Genomic DNA, 16946 nt, shown 5'->3' with positions numbered 1-16946 from the left:
TCATTTTATTATCTTGGTATTTTAATATGAAGCAGAAGAATTTTGGTTGGAGAATATACTACATAAAGAATTTTAGGATTTGGACATCCTGGGGTTGGCACATCCCTTCATGGCTTTCCATGTCTTACTGTAGATCAGGTCCTTCTTGTAGCCCCTTGCAGAAGTGAAAGGTCACTATTAGAGATAAGCGAGCGTACTCGTCCGAGCTTGATGCTCGTTCGAGTATTAGGGTACAAGAACCCCAACGGTCCTTCTTAGGGCCACATCTAACCGTGTGCAGTACTGTTGAGGCTGCTTTTAGCAGTTTTGCACATTTTTTTTTTTTGTATATCGGGCGTGCAGACCATAGCGTCCTCAGTCTGCAGTCATTTTACTGAGTATAGGGGCAGTACTGGTGAGGCAGGGACAGTGGTACAGGGAAAGAGATATACTGGCTATATAGGCAGTGGGCTTTTTCAAAAAAATTGGAAAAAAAAATCTTTGGGCTGCCTGTGACCGTGTACAGTTTACTGCGTGTCTGCTGGGGGTAGTAGTCGCTCATTATTACCCAGCTAAGCGTTACAGCAGGCTTGCGCATAATTGTTTCCTGGCTCTGCTGTGTCCGTTACATGATCGCCGTCATCCCGCCAGAGGGAAAGAGTATACATATATACGCTGCATACGGTGTCTGTCTGGTTTTTCACCTCACTATTTTAAAAAATTGAAGCAAAATACAAATGGAACTAATACTGTGCTCCCCCTATACTGCTGCTAGTGATATGTTACTGGGGCCTGTCTAGACTGCTACTACTACTGAAATGGAACTAATACTGTGCTCCCCCTATACTGCTGCTTTGGAATTGTTACTGGGGCCTGTCTTGACTGCTACTATTACTGAAATGGGCGGTTGGGCAGCATGTTACCCAGGAGAAGTGGCAGCGGAGTGTCATGCAGGCAGTGATTGTGCTTTGTTGGAGGTTGTGTGGTGCTTAGCTAAGGTATGCCTTGCCAATGAGGGTTTTTCAGAAGTAAAAATTGTTGGGGGGGGCCCACTCTTGCCGCTATTGTGACTTAATAGTGGGACCTGGGAACTTGAGATGCAGCCCAACATGTAGCCCCTCGCCTGCCCTATCCGTTTCTGTGTCGTTCCCATCACTTTCTTGAATTTCCCAGATTTTCATAAATGAAAACCTTAGCGGAGCATAGGTCCCATACAAAAATGCTCGGGTCGCCCATTGACTTCAATGGGGTTCGTTACTCGAAACGAACCCTTGAGCATCGCGGGAAGTTCGACTCGAGTAACGAGCACCCGAGCATTTTGGTGCTCGCTCATCTCTGGTCACTATCTTCAGTCTGAAGTCTAGGTAGTTTTCGACAACCCTCACACTTGTCTAACGTCCTTGCTACTGACTATAAGGAATATCTGGAGAGCTCTGGAACCACAGGATAATCCCCATCCTTCGAGAGAGAATCTTTATTTGAAATCTACTAGAACACTGGACTGCAAGTCCATGCTTGGCTACAAGTCAGAGCTGTACAATCTTTCAAGCTAGACACTGCATAAGGCAACAGAAAGTTAAGCGATACCTGCTAACCCCAGCTCTCACATAACAGTACCCTTCCCCTTTTAATTTATATAGCTTGTGAGAAATGGCCAACATTTTTCACCACTTTTCCCTATGTCAGGTGTTTATCAAATTTTCAGTTCTTTATGCAACGGTGAGAGGAGAATGCTGTTATTATATCTTCTATCTTCTATAGACTGCAAATGGAGAAAACTGCATATTCTGCTCTCTGTAGCATACACATAAATAACTACATCATGTAGGTCAGTATATAGAAGTTCTGAGCACTGTAGATGTAATTTCCGTAGCTTTTCAGAAACACTCTTTTCTCCTTAGGGAGAGCACCAAGACGGTCAGTGAGAAGATTCAAAAAGCCATTTATGCTCCTCTGGGTAATATGCAAATAAGGGAGATGGAATAATGCCTCCACAGTGCCACCTATTGGAAGGCAGCATTCCTTCAAGCCAAAGTTAGACTACTTATACAAGCCTTGTAACAATGACTGGGAATTAAAAGCGAAGGCAGACTCTATGAACAGACAGCTGTTGCAGGGTATTTGCCCTTCATCAGTGTCAGCAGGAGTCTGGCAGTATGAGTTATGATCATCCTTCACTTCTTATTCTCTGTCTTGTTAACTCTGTTAGTAAAGACTAATTTCACTTTACAACAGCAGTGGAAACCAAATAAGAAGGAAGGTAGAACCCTAGTGATCAGCACTTTAGAATGATTTTTCACCACAAAAAAAGTCATTAGGTAAATAAAATCATAACAAGTTGCCCCAAAGTGCAGTGACATTTAAATGTTTCCTTCCTACCGGATCCACTTTTGACTTTGACTCAAAAAGTTGCATCAAAAACTGAGACATTTAAAATATATATATATATATAATGTATGTGTGTGTGTGTGTGTGTGTGTGTGTGTGTGTGTGTAACCACCCTTAAAAGGTTTTTTTCACTACTTTCAATTTAGGAATACGATGCAATGGCAAACTAGCCTCTCGGGACTAAATGTTGACTATGAACTAATAGTTTAAGAAATAAACCTGCTGCATACTCCATGTGTATGTTTTATTCTTGAAATCCATGGTAATCAGTGCTAGTTTTTTCTAGTCCCCCTCAAAAAAAGTTGCAAAAAAGGATTATTTTCACATTTTCTAATCCAATATAATGGACTACCTTCCAGATATTCAATGTTACCTATTGTGGAGAAGGGAATTTCTGCATGCAGCGTGGCCATATTTTCTTTGCTTCAGGAGGAAAGTCCATGATTTTCTCTGGGTTACCCAATAAAATAAAAAACTGATTTGTTGTTTCACCCATTTTACTGTGAATTGATAAAATAGCAAAAAGTAATAATAGCAATAAAAAACAGTTTTATGAGAAATTCATGACTTGAAACTCTACATATCTAAAGGAATATAAGATTATATGTGTTGTTAAACTGACTAACCCTCAAAAATTAGCCCATTACATCTGTTGGAGAAAATAGTTCCAGCTATGTATAAATGGTGCCAACTAAAACTAAATCCTCTATGCTTGTAGGTTTATTCTGATCGACTACAAACCATCCTAGTATCTGATTGTCCAACATAAAATTATCATTGTTATTGCATTTAATACAGTTTTAATTTGTTCTGCAGTCTTCTTAAAAATAAAATGGCATTCACATTGAACTCTGGGTGGCTCCACCGACTGTTATTACTGAACTTGAGACCAAAGCTGCCAGCTGGAGTCATTCACTTTTTCATGTATTTTCTAGAGATGAGCGAATATACTCGTTTCGAGTAATTACTCAATCGAGCACCGCGATTTTCGAGTACTTCCAAACTCGGGTGAAAAGATTCGGGGGGCGCTGGGGGGCGGGGGGAGGCGTGGTGGAGCGGGGGGTAGCAGCGGGGAACAGGGGGGAGCCCTCTCTCTTTCCGTCTCCCCCCCCACTCCCCGCTGCAACCCCCCACTCACACACGGCGCCCCCCGAATCTTTTCGCCCGAGTACAGAAGTACTCGAAAATCGCGGCGCTCGGGCGAAAAAGGGGTGTGGCCGAGTACGCTCTCTCATCTCTAGTATTTTCCTTTCAACCCTGACCACCATGTTGATTTCTTATAGCCATGACTTGTCTCTGCAAAGTTTGCAACACATTGATCTTTGGCCCCTCAATTTTCCAATATGTCACCAATCTTTTCCCAGCCTACACAAAATCTTCATTCTACTTTTAGCTGCAACTCTGTGTCTGTTGTTGCTCCACCTAACCCTACTGTTGTATCTGTGTGGACCCAAATACTGGCATTCTGTGCTTCAGAAATATCCACAGGAATAACAAAGGATAATGGTGCTCCACAAAAGAATAGTATGTTCACAACAGAAAAGATCAACCTTCTGCCTGTTCTTGTAGAACAGAAGCTGACCAGGAGTAATTGTGCTTAAATAGGCACAATGCTATGAAAAGCATGCATGCTAAATATACCAGCTGCTCCTCATCCGTCTCTAGATAGGATTGAGGGCACCTGGTAGGCCTAGGGCCACTTCCCCCCTTGTCCTTCACTAGCTATGCCTCCGATTGTAGGTATGAGTGAAGACCCCAGTGGTCGAAACCCTAACAAAAAGTAATTATGGTATGTCCTATGTTAATGATTCCCACAACTCATAATTGGAGATTAGTTATGATTTACTAGAGAAATTGGCATATCTGTAAAGATTTGCTAGAGAACCAAGGGAGAGGAACTCAATGGCAGAGTCCCTTGCTCTTGACAAATTAGCTTGGCAGAAGGGGGCCAAATACTTATTTTGCCCAGCGGCCTTCTGCTGTATATGTTCTACTTTGGACGTTCAAAAATAGAGGTCATTATATCAGAATATAATGACTGAGGTTTGCAAGATGTTGAATTAATTGTGTCATTTTTGCCATAATAGACAAGTAGAAACTAAATCTAAATGCAGAAAAACAACCCAACATTGCCCTATACGTGACAGACCACTGGAACCAGACCGAACATTTAATAAGCAACATCGGGTTGGGGAGCAAAAATCACTGTCCAGGTGAAAGGGCTCATTTACATCTGCATCATAGATTTTGTTCAGGGCCTCCATAGCAGTTTTGTCCAGATAAATGCAAGAGGGCATAATGGAAGCTAGATACACCCCATTAAAATCAATGGGGTCTATTCGGCACAGTTTGGTTCCATCATAGGACGAATCCTTTGAGGCCAGGGATTTCTGCTCCTATGATGGAACAGAAGAAATGAATCCATAAATGGTGATGTATGTGAACCCTAAGGCCGGTCTCACATGACCGTGTTTGAATTGCGGAATCCGCGATTGTCACCCGCATGGACGATCCGTGGTGTTCTGCACACATTTAAACAATAGAGCATTCGCATGTCTGCTCACAAGAGTGGACAGCGATTGCGATTTCCACTCGTGGAAATTAAATTGCAACATGTTCTATTTTAGTGCTTATTCTGCACGGACAGCTTGTATTGAAGTCAATGGAACCGTCCGATCCGCGTCCCATCCGTAATCGACGGTGCGGATAGGTTGTGGGTACCCGCATCATCAATTAGCGACAGCATAGGAAAAAGAGAAGTTTAAAAAAAAAGTACTGTGTGTGTCCGACGGCTGCTCATCGTATGTACAGAATATACAAGGTACAGGCAGACGCCAGATGGAGACAGTATATGCTTTAGATGTTAATGGAAAGATGAAACTTATCTGAATCTGTAGTCAGAAAAAGATAAACAACACAATCATAGGCATTCAGCATCATTTTAGAGCAAGTAGTATTCCGCACACCAACTTAGATACAACGGTTTATATTTAAGTTGCATTGAAAATAAACGGACACTAGTAGCAGGAGCCTGAAAATACTAATTGAGAAGGCTAATTCTATTGACCCGAGCACAGAAGAGAATGCTGCCATCAGTCTCAAATATAGAAAAATTCTTTTTGTCCTCTTGTAGAACAGTGGCATATTGATATTATATATGTTTATTCATTTAGTATGGCTATAAATCTTCAACAATATCAGCCATAACTATTGCATATTCACAGTCATAATTTACCCAATAGGTAAATTTGGGAGTAGAGATGCCATCCTATAGGTTTATGTATCATATTTGACATATTATGTAAAGAATCAGAGCATATAGAACCAGGAAGTTTTAGATTTCATAGATTTCATTCTCTCGCTATATTTGTTTAGCTACAACAATGACTAGGTACTTATTCCAGGGACATTGCTTTAACCGACACAAAGGCTATTATTAAAACCATTTATATAGCGATAGCAACCACAGGGGAACACCTGCAGCAGTACACAAATTAAAAACAAGAACACTGACTGCACCAGCTCATTACTTCTAGTTCTAGAAAAATACATTGAAGGAGAACTTTATACAAACGTATCAGTCAAGTTTAAGACATATCATTGGCTCCATCTTGTCTCATACAGTGACTATAATATTTATTTATGCAGGGCATTCATTAAAGATTTTCCCTGACCCACTCCCTGTGGACTGAGAGCAACGAAACTTGCTGAGGCATCCTGTGGGGTGACCCCAGACACAGGGCATACATTGAGGAGCTGGGAGGACAAGATGCTGGATTATCACGGCGGCACTTACATTGCTTCCTCCTGGAGGGACGCACGTAGTCTCAGCTAGAGTAGGGCTGGGCATCTTCTGGACAACCCTAGGAGAGGGATGCCCAATAAACTGAAGAACAGGGAATAACAGATGTCACAGGGAATGCCACCATTCCGTTACCCACCGGTATGACCCTCCGCGGTAAATAAATGGAGCCGCAGACAGAAGTAACGTACCTCAGGTCCCTGGGAACTGTCAGGGCCTGGCAAAACTTTACTGTAACATCTTCTTGCATACAAGGCACAAATGACAATAATTTGCAGTGCAGGCATTAGACAGACTTGAGAGTACCTCCACCTAATGATCCCAGACCTCCGGATGGCCGGATGTGACAAATAAATAGGTGTACCTCTACACAGTGATCCACTAGATCTGGAGGGGTATTATTGTATCTTGATGCCACCGGAAGCTAGAAGTTTGACAGGGCTTCCATGGAGGAATGCCCCTGTCACACCCCTAGTTCTCGATTGGCTGAAAAGCTGCAGGTCCTGGAAGGTGCTAGGATGGATTGTTGGGCAGCCGTGTGACTCTCCTCCCGGGCCTGAGTGTAAGATGCCTATGCATCCGGCACCTGAGACTCACTGGCCCCGGCGCTGTGCCCTCCCTGCTGTAGTCCTCCATTGTGCTGGAGGCGGCAGTGAGTTAGTGTCCGCCAGCACTGTGGGCTCTCTAGTGTCCTACTCCTGCACTGTGCGACCGCCGGCAGTCAGTCACTGTGGACCATCGCTGTTGCTTCGCTGCTGGCTGTCCTCCTGCTATGTGCGGCCTCCCTGCTGTCCTCCTCCTGTACTGTGCATCCACTGGCTGTCAGTCTACATGCCCCGCCACTTTGGTCTCCCTGCTGGCGAGCACACATTGCCGTTAAACACAGACATTGGGGGGCTGCCTTGTTGGACTCCGCCCGGGAAGGCGCTTACAGCTGTGTGTGTGTGGGGGGGAGGGGGGCACTTCCAGCTAAGGGTACAGTTAGGGCCAGAAATATTTGGACAGTGACACAAGTTTTGTTATTTTAGCTGTTTACAAAAACATGTTCAGAAATACAATTATATATATAATATGGGCTGAAAGTGCACACTCCCAGCTGCAATATGAGAGTTTCCACATCCAAATCGGAGAAAGGGTTTAGGAATCATAGCTCTGTAATGCATAGCCTCCTCTTTTTCAAGGGACCAAAAGTAATTGGACAATGAACTCTAAGGGCTGCAATTAACTCAGAAGGCGTCTCCCTCGTTAACCTGTAATCAATTAAGTAGTTAAAAGGTCTGGGGTTGATTCCAGGTGTGTGGTTTTGGATTTGGAAGCTGTTGCTGTGACCAGACAACATGCGGTCAAAGGAACTCTCAATTGAGGTGAAGCAGAACATCCTGAGGCTGAAAAAAAAGAAAAAATCCATCAGAGAGATAGCAGACATGCTTGGAGTAGCAAAATCAACAGTCGGGTACATTCTGAGAAAAAAGGAATTCACTGGTGAGCTTGGGAACTCAAAAAGGCCTGGGCGTCCACGGAAGACAACGGTGGTGGATGATCGCCGCATACTTTCTTTGGTGAAGAAGAACCCGTTCACAACATCAACTGAAGTCCAGAACACTCTCAGGGAAGTAGGTGTATCTGTCTCTAAGTCAACAGTAAAGAGAAGACTCCATGAAAGCAAATACAAAGGGTTCACATCTAGATGCAAACCATTCATCAATTCCAAAAATAGACAGGCCAGAGTTAAATTTGCCGAAAAACACCTCAAGAAGCCAGCCCAGTTCTGGAAAAGTATTCTATGGACAGATGAGACAAAGATCAACCTGTACCAGAATGATGGGAAGAAAAAAGTTTGGAGAAGAAAGGGAACGGCACATGATCCAAGGCACACCACATCCTCTGTAAAACATGGTGGAGGCAACGTGATGGCATGGGCATGCATGGCTTTCAATGGCACTGGGTCACTTGTGTTTATTGATGACATAACAGCAGACAAGAGTAGCCGGATGAATTCTGAAGTGTACCGGGATATACTTTCAGCCCAGATTCAGCCAAATGCTGCAAAGTTGATCGGACGGCGCTTCACAGTACAGATGGACAATGACCCCAAGCATACAGCCAAAGCTACCCAGGAGTTCATGAGTGCAAAAAAATGGAACATTCTGTAATGGCCAAGTCAATCACCAGATCTTAACCCAATTGAGCATGCATTTCACTTGCTCAAATCCAGACTTCAGACGGAAAGACCCACAAACAAGCAAGACCTGAAGGCTGCGGCTGTAAAGGCCTGGCAAAGCATTAAGAAGGAGGAAACCCAGCGTTTGGTGATGTCCATGGGTTCCAGACTTAAGGCAGTGATTGCCTCCAAAGGATTCGCAACAAAATATTTTAAAAAAAATATTTTGTTTGGGTTATGTTTATTTGTCCAATTACTTTTGAGCTCCTAAAATGTGGAGTGTTTGTAAAGAAATGTGTACAATTCCTACATTTTCTATCAGATATTTTTGTTCAACCCTTTAAATTAAACGTTACAATCTGCACTTGAATTCTGTTGTAGAGGCTTCATTTCAAATCCAATGCGGTGGCATGCAGAGCCCAACTCGCGGAAATTGTGTTACTGTCCAAATATTTCTGGCCCTAACTGTATGTGCGGCTGCAGCAGGGCCCAGTGTCTGTATCCCAATTAATGGAGGACCGAGGGGCTCAGAAAATGTTACCACAGCTAGTGGTCACGCAGTGTGGCCTCCTAGTTGTCGACACCGCTCTGCGCTTAAACACAGAGGGGGGTTCCGCCTTCTGGGACTGTCTGCAATGAAAATACATGGAGCTGTGGGCTAACCTACAGCCTGCAGCCCAGCCAGCTCTCCAGCCAATTACGTACAGGGGGTGTCACCCCCCTGTCAATCTTGACTCCATCAGTACTTCAAGATACAATAATACCATCTGGATGGCCGCATAGGAAAAATGAATAAGGACTACCTCTGCACTAGGCCTTGGAAGTGGTACCTGCTTCTTGCACGCTCTCTTCAATTGGGGCTCACTCTTCTCTCATCTCTGGAATATACACTTTCAGGGAACCTCTCTTCTTTCCCCATTCTTTACCACATAAGGGCTGGCACTCTGAAGCCTCAGGAACCTAGAAGAATGGACCTGACTCCCTTTGCGGCTCTCACACAATCACATTTGTAGCCTCACTCATACCACATGACACAACATAAATTGACACATTTACAGGAAATCCCCAGGCTTTTGCAAAGACTTAACCCATCACACGCTGCAGTTGTGCAATACATATAACAGAATGACTATACAGGCTTGCACTGCACACCAACAAATGATGTGACATGTATGACATTATGGAGGGGGTCAGGAATAGATGTACTGGGCCACTACATTGGCACAGTTATTAGTCCTTCTCTACATAAGTTCCACCCAGGTGGACACACTTCTCCCATCTCTTTATGCAACTGTAAACACCTTGCTTGTAGAAGTAGACAGGTTGCTCCAAAAGCCACGTTGTGACTTCGGAAATCAGAGTCCCGTCATTCAGTCTTGTATAATTGTCAGACCTCAATTCTGCTCCCATTACTGCATGCTGGCAACCTATTCCACAGGGCCCATTGGACTCCTTCAGACATTGCAAAAGGTGTTGCATTTCTATCCAGTACTGTAATTGCCAGGCAATCCAACTTTTTTCCAACTTTTTAAAAACGTAAAATAAAATAGTAATTTCGGCACCCCATCACATATTGCTGCTTTAAAGTAAATTCACCCACAGAAAGTTTGTTGCAGAAACTTCTGCTAATGAAAATGTTTTTGCAGTATGTGCATAGATTTCCTCAAGTCCCATTTAAATGAAGGAAAAAATTTTACAAATTTGCCATGTATGAATTTTGACTGCGTGTTTTAGAAGATACGTGTCCTCTGACCTCAGCAAAGGTGATCCCAAGCTATTATTGCCACAGAATGTAAAAAAAGAAGGGGGAAAGGACTGAACTGGTGTGAACAGCTGAACTCGGATGTGGTAACAGCTGTCATACCTCCAATCCCAGTAGGCCTGAAATCCGATGGAACGATCTGAAAATCCAAATATCCACCCTTGAGAGAGTGTCCAGGAATATCCAAAATCCAGGAAGGAGCTCGGTGTAATAAAGAAGCAGTGAATAAATAAAAATTACTGTGATTGAGTGCAGGAGTTTTTATTTATTTATTCATTGCATGAAATTGATGGCATTTTGTACAAGCCTAAAAAATGTCACAAAAACCTTTGTGAAGGAAGCCTAAGATAGCCATACATCTTACATACCTGTCGGACAAATGACCATTCTGCCAACAGCTATTCTTCCTGAATCATATGTAGATAAGTCTTTCTGAGTCTCTTTCCTTTCGTAATAAAAAAACACATGAATACTTGGCTGACTATACGAGGAGGGGGGGCTGATAAGAATTGAGCTTTACCCAGAAAACAAAAATTGAGCTAGGAAGCTGTAAATTGCAGGGTGTACTTTTCTATTTGTCTCTATTGAATTATGCAAAAATCAACTACCTATGATTTTAACTTAGGTTTTTTTCTGGTCCAAAATGAACATTGCAGCATCTCCAAGGACGTTCAGTGTGAAAGAGCATAGGACCATAATCAAGTTCCTATTTCTCCAAGGGAAAGGTGCAAAGCAGATCCATGATGAAATGTCAAACTTTGGGTGACAGCGGCCCTTCATATACAACAGTTAAACATTGGGTTGTAAATTTTAAAACTGACCATTTCGGTGTTGAAAGTGAGAAATCCAGTGGAAGGCCTGTCTCCGTCTCCTTGCCGGCAAATGGTAAAGCCATCCATGACATGATCATGGAGGACTGCCGAATATCAGCCAAAAGTATTGCTACATATCTGAGGATATAATGTGAGATAGTTGGAGCAGTTATCCACAACAACTTGGGAATGAGAATGCTTACAGCCAAGTGGAACCCGAAACTTTTGACAACCAAACAGAAGAAGAGACGTGTGGAGACATCGGTGGCTGTTTTGGAGCATTTTGCAAGAAATGAATCAGATTTCCTTGACAAACTGGTAACAAGTGATGAGACATGGATCTGTTATGATCCAGAGACAAATGAACAGTATACAGAATAGAGGCACAGGGGTACGTCCAGGCCAAAGAAGTTCTATGTACAAAGGTTAGCGCAGAAGAAAATGGCAACCATTTTTTAGGACAAGAAGGGAGTTCTGCTTTTGGACTACTTTCCAAAGTGTTCAACCATCAGTTCAACATATTACTGTTTGTTATTGACAAAGCTGAGGCAGAAAATTAAGGAAAAATGTAGAGGAAAGCTCTACAAAGGTGTTATCCTGTTGCATGACAATGTCCCGTTACACACTGCAGATGCCAGTATTTCAAAACTGACCTCCTTAGGCTTTTAACTGATGCCCCAGTCACCCTTTTCGCCTGAACTTGTTCTGTCTGACTACTATCTGTTCCCCAATCTCAAAAAACACCTACATGTCCACTCCATTCCAAACTCGGAGATGTTTCATCTACAACAAGTTAAACATTATGTCTTAGCACTTACTGAAAATAGACGAAGTCTCACTGAGTTAACTATTTTTGAAAGTCTATACAACACAAATACCAAGGGTCCTGGAACAATAGCCAAAATTATCTTGGATCATGTTCAATGAGAAGTTGGGCGCTATCCTTATGGATCGTGAAATATGATATGAAAAAACTTGGTCGTCCTGGTATCATTATTCGCAGTCCATGCGTCTATAGAACCAAACAGCCAGAGCTTTGTCCCTTCCAGGACAATCCAGTTTACCATCAAGCATTTCATTTACTCCCGCCAATGGATTTATGAGGAACATGAGTTCCAACCAGATCAATAGAAGAAGTTCACATTAATTTCCCATCTCCGGTTTACTCACATAAGCCATATCACAGCCTTAACCCCTTGAGTGGCGGGTTTCCTACCACCCTGTCGTGCCCACCAGGGCAGGTTTTTTTAAATGGTCTAATCATTGAATTTCAACTAATTTTGCAGTTGCGTCTCAAGAGCCATAACTTTTTCATTTTTCCATTGACATGGCCATATAAGGGCTTGTTTTTTGCGGGACAAGTTGTGATTTTTTTAAACAGGGGGGAGGAAAAAAAGAAATGGGGGAAAAAAGAAAAAAAGGGGCCATATCATTAAGGGGTTAAATAATGTATTAACTTCCTTCTCTGGGTCATTACGACGCATGGATACCACATGTGTGATTGTATTTTTGATTTTTTTTACAAAGTAAAGGGAGACAAGTGTTTTTATAATTTTTTTAACTTTTTTTATTTTTTTTTATTTTTTTGTCCCTTTAGGGGACTTCCACAGGGACCCATCAGGACCCCTGATCACATTCCGGGGGTCCGATGGTGACAGCCCTTTACATGCTGCAGTAACAGCCCTTTACATGCTGCAGTCACATAGACTGCAGCATGTAAAGGGTTAACACAGCAGAGATCAGAGGTTTTCTCTGATCTCTGCTGTAAGAGCAGGTACCTAGCTGTCCTCTCACAGCCAAACATTAAGCTCTCCCTGCCACAGAGACCATCGGCTTGCTTCTGACAAGCCGATGGTCTCTATGGCAACCTGTAAACAAAGCAGGAGGTTGCCGACACATCGGCAATATCTTCTGCTGGTTTTTCAAAGCCCTTGCTTTGTTCTCTGTGGGACAGTGCAGGCAGAGCACAATGTCACAGCTTGTGGCATTGTGCTCTCCAGCTCCCATAGTGATACATAGCCCGGAAATCTTCCGGGGTATGTCACTATGGGCAGTGGTGCTCGTCCCGGAAAATTTCCGGGCGTGCCACTCAAGGGGTTAATCCTTCCTCCCCATCCGACATTCCCTTACGTGTTCTTCCCACCTTCTTTGTCCTCCCCCCATTCAGTACTTCCGCTTGTGGTCTTCCTTTGTTTATACAAATTTATTTTAGTAGGGGTTACAGTTTTTAAAGAAGAAGAAAATGAGTATTTTAGTTTATTAACTATACAAGAAACAGTTTCAGACAATGTAACTCTTGATTTATTTCTTCCATTTTTGCGGCATCATGACTTTACACATGAATGTAATGTTGTAAGTCTTGATTGATTTGTTATGACCATTATAAAATCAATAAAGATTTTGTTAGCCAAAAAACACCTAAAGTGACAATGGTTTGGTAGTGTTTTGGAGGCAACTAATGCTGCAAACGAGTGGTTTGACCAGCAGGCAGAAGAATTCTATTTGCAGGGACTTAAAAAGCTGCAGGAGAGATTTCGCAAGTGCATTGACATCCCGGGGGAATATGTAGAATAGTAGAGCAGTTTCTGCATCTAAGCTCAATTTTTTTCTGGGTAAGGCTCAATACTTATCAGCACCCCCATGTGTTCTTAATAGTGAGAGGGAAGGACTCCTCTTGGTGGCCGCGTATCTCCTGTGAGAACACAGTGTTGGGCATACTGAAATCCAACAGGCAATTGTAATGACATCTTCTGTTGGGAGAATGTCAGGACACCCCCATACACATTAAAAGGTTGGCCATTCTTACCTAAATCAGTTGGTATATTGTTACGGTATACTACCCTCGATACGCCAGCCCAGGTTGCCCTGGATCTTACCCGCAACCCCTGTCCCTGCCTACTTGCCTCCACTCCTGGCTAACCCCAGGCCGACAACTGGGCGGCGGTCCCTACTCTATCTAGGGACTGAGGAAGGGGCGCTGGCATACCTGGGTGGAATGGGTAGAATACTGACAGGAAAGGCAGATGATAATAACTCCCAACAGCACATAAAAAGGGAGCTCATGCATGGCAGCTGCACTCACCGGTGCACGCACACAGCGTCGCAAGCAGCCAGGACACCGCCGGCCAGGCACCCGCACCCCCGGCAGCCGGACCACAAGCCAGGGGGACATGCCCCAACCGCGGGACCCAGCACCCCACCACACCGAGAGGAGCCACAACCACCGCATGTTAACATATATTCCATGTAACCTAATGTATACGGACATCTTTAACCCCTTCCCGCTCCAGGGCGTACCGGTACGTCCTGGCAGCCTGGTACTTCTCGCAACAGGGCGTACCGGTACGTCCTGGAGATAGCGCGGGATCACATAAGATCCAGCGCTATCCCGCAGCGGGAGCCGGCTGTCAGTCACAGCCGGCGTCCCGCTGCAACAGCGGGGGGGCATCGGAGATGCGCCGCCCGCTGTTAACCCCTTCCCTGCCGCGATCTAAGTAGATCGCGGCAGGGAAAGAGTTCACAGAGGGAGCGCGGCTCCCTCTGTGTCTCCGGCCGGAACTCGCGATGTCATCGCAAGAGCCCGGCCTGTCGCCATGGCGTCCTGTATTGCCTGTGCCTATAATCGCTCTGCCATGCCTTATAACAGCGATCATAGGCACAGTGTTGTAAGTCCCTCAGAGGGACTCAAATAGTATAAAAAAAAGAAAAGAAAAGTGTAAAAAAAGAAAAATGTAAAAAAAAATGTAAAAAAACCCCTTTTTTATGCTTTTTCTAATATTAGCATAAAAAAAGGGAAAAAAATTAAAACCCCACATATTTGTTATTGACGCGTCCGTAACGAAGTGTACAAAAAGTTGAACACACTTTTTATTTTGTATGATAAAAAGCGTAAAAAACAACGCTAAAAAACAGAGGCAAAATGCTAATTTTTAGCATTTTGCCTCCCAAAAAATGCAATAAAAGTGATCAAAAAAGCCGTACATTCCCCAAAATGGTACCAATAAAAACTACAGCTCGTCTCGTAAAAAATAAGCCTTCATAGAGCTCCGTACATAGAAAAATAAAAAAGTTACAGGACTTTGAATGCAGCTATAGAGGAAAAAAAAGATTTCCAAAAAAAGGGGGTTTTATTGCAAAAAAGTGTAAGAACCTAAAAAAAAATATAACAATTTTGGTATCGTTGTTACCGTACCGACCCGCAGAAAAAATTTAGTGTGTCATTTATGCTGCATGATTAACGCTGTAAAAAAAAGAAAAAGAAATCTATGGCAGAATTGATGCGTTTTCTCTCCCTGTTATCATAAAAAAAAAATTAAAAAATTTTACGATATTGTCTATGTACCCAAAAGTGGCACCGATAAAAACTACAGCTCGCCACGCAAAAAACAAGCCCTTATACGGCCGCGTCCACGGAAAAATAAAAAAGTTATGGCTTTTGAAAAATGGAGATGGAAAAATACAAAAAAATCGCTTGGTCCACAACGCCAAAATAGGGCATGTCATTAAGGGGTTAAAGGAGCACTAAAGCCCCATTTAGACACAACGATTATTGCTCAAAATTTGCTCAAAAGACATCTTTTGAGCAATACTCTTTGTGTCTAAATGTGCCCATTTTTCAGTCTTCTGCCAAAGGATGGTTTTCAGTTCTGCTTGAAAACTATCCTTCAGCAGAACAGCTGATAAACAGGACACACCTGCCAGCTGAGATCTGATAACAGCTGATAACATTGTTACAGCTGTTCTCAGTTCTCACCCTGGCTGGAAGAACAGCTGATAAGCAGGAGTGCAGGCTGTGCCTGCTGTCCATGGTGTTGAATTCTGCATAGGGAGCCCTTGGCTGAACAATACAGCTAATTACAGAGCTCAGACCTCCTGCTGTGTTCTGTAACAGCTCCCAGAAGCTCGTTTGCACGCAAATGAAGCTGATAAGTAGTAATAATAATTAGTGCCCATTAGTACTTTTATGCAAAAGGGTCGCTGATATTTAAATCTTTTGAAAGATATCTGTGTGTGTATATGGGCCTTAACTCTTTAGTACATCTTATCTTTATCTCGCGTACCTTCATTTATGAGAAAATCTGAAAATATTTATATACCCATTTACTACACTAGAAATATTAAATGGCCATTTTTTTCAAATTCAACTTCTCATTGAATGTTTCCGGTTATTACAATTGACAACATGTAGAGAACCAATGTTATTTGAAAATTGATCAACTCTCAATATAATTGACACACCATGTGAGAAGTCTGACCTTTGGCTAGGAGTCCTCTGTTCAATAGCTCTTGAGCATCATTAACTAAACAGAGAATATATTACTAGGAAAGAATAAAGTAAAAAAAGAACGAAGAACAGTTTTTGGACACTTGTGTTCATGTGAAGCAGGTATATTCAGTAAACAATAAACTAAACAAATATTGAGGCAGTATTATTACGGAAAGAGTTGAAGCCAATGATTCCACATAGGATGATATTCATGAAAGTTCTCATTATGTATAGCAAGTAACCTCTCATAGGAGTTCTGTTAAGAGATTAAGATTATTAGGTCATTCATCCTGGGGAGCATGGGAGATTTCCAGTTCCTTGTTATTAGAAGCTTGGTAGACAGCAGAATAGGACAAATTAATCTTCTAGTTTCTGGGGGTAAATGATTGCTATCAAGTAGTAAGAGAGCTAATTTTGGTTTAAGTATTTGGTTCAGTCTTGAGATCTAGTTTATAAGGATAGATACATCTTTCCACAAGGGATTAAGGAATGGGCAGCTCCAGAAAATGTAGTAAAATGAGCCTAGTTGCCCACAGTTTTTCCAACAAAGGCCACTGGACCCAGGAAAGCATTTGGCATTTTTTTCAGCAGTATATTATCACCTGTTCAATAGTTTATAGTGGACTACCAAGAGATTTGTATATAGGGTCGCTTTTGTTGGCCCATTCAAAACAAGATATCCATTGATTAGGTGTAAACTTTATTCCCATGTCTCCTTTCCATTCCAAGAGATGAACATTTTTTTGAAACACCAATTTTTCTTGAGAAAATGTCAT

The sequence above is a fragment of the Eleutherodactylus coqui genome, chromosome 1 (assembly GCF_035609145.1).
Source record: "Eleutherodactylus coqui strain aEleCoq1 chromosome 1, aEleCoq1.hap1, whole genome shotgun sequence".
In the NCBI taxonomy this organism is placed as follows: domain Eukaryota; kingdom Metazoa; phylum Chordata; class Amphibia; order Anura; family Eleutherodactylidae; genus Eleutherodactylus; species Eleutherodactylus coqui.
This window is presented reverse-complemented; position numbering follows the sequence as displayed.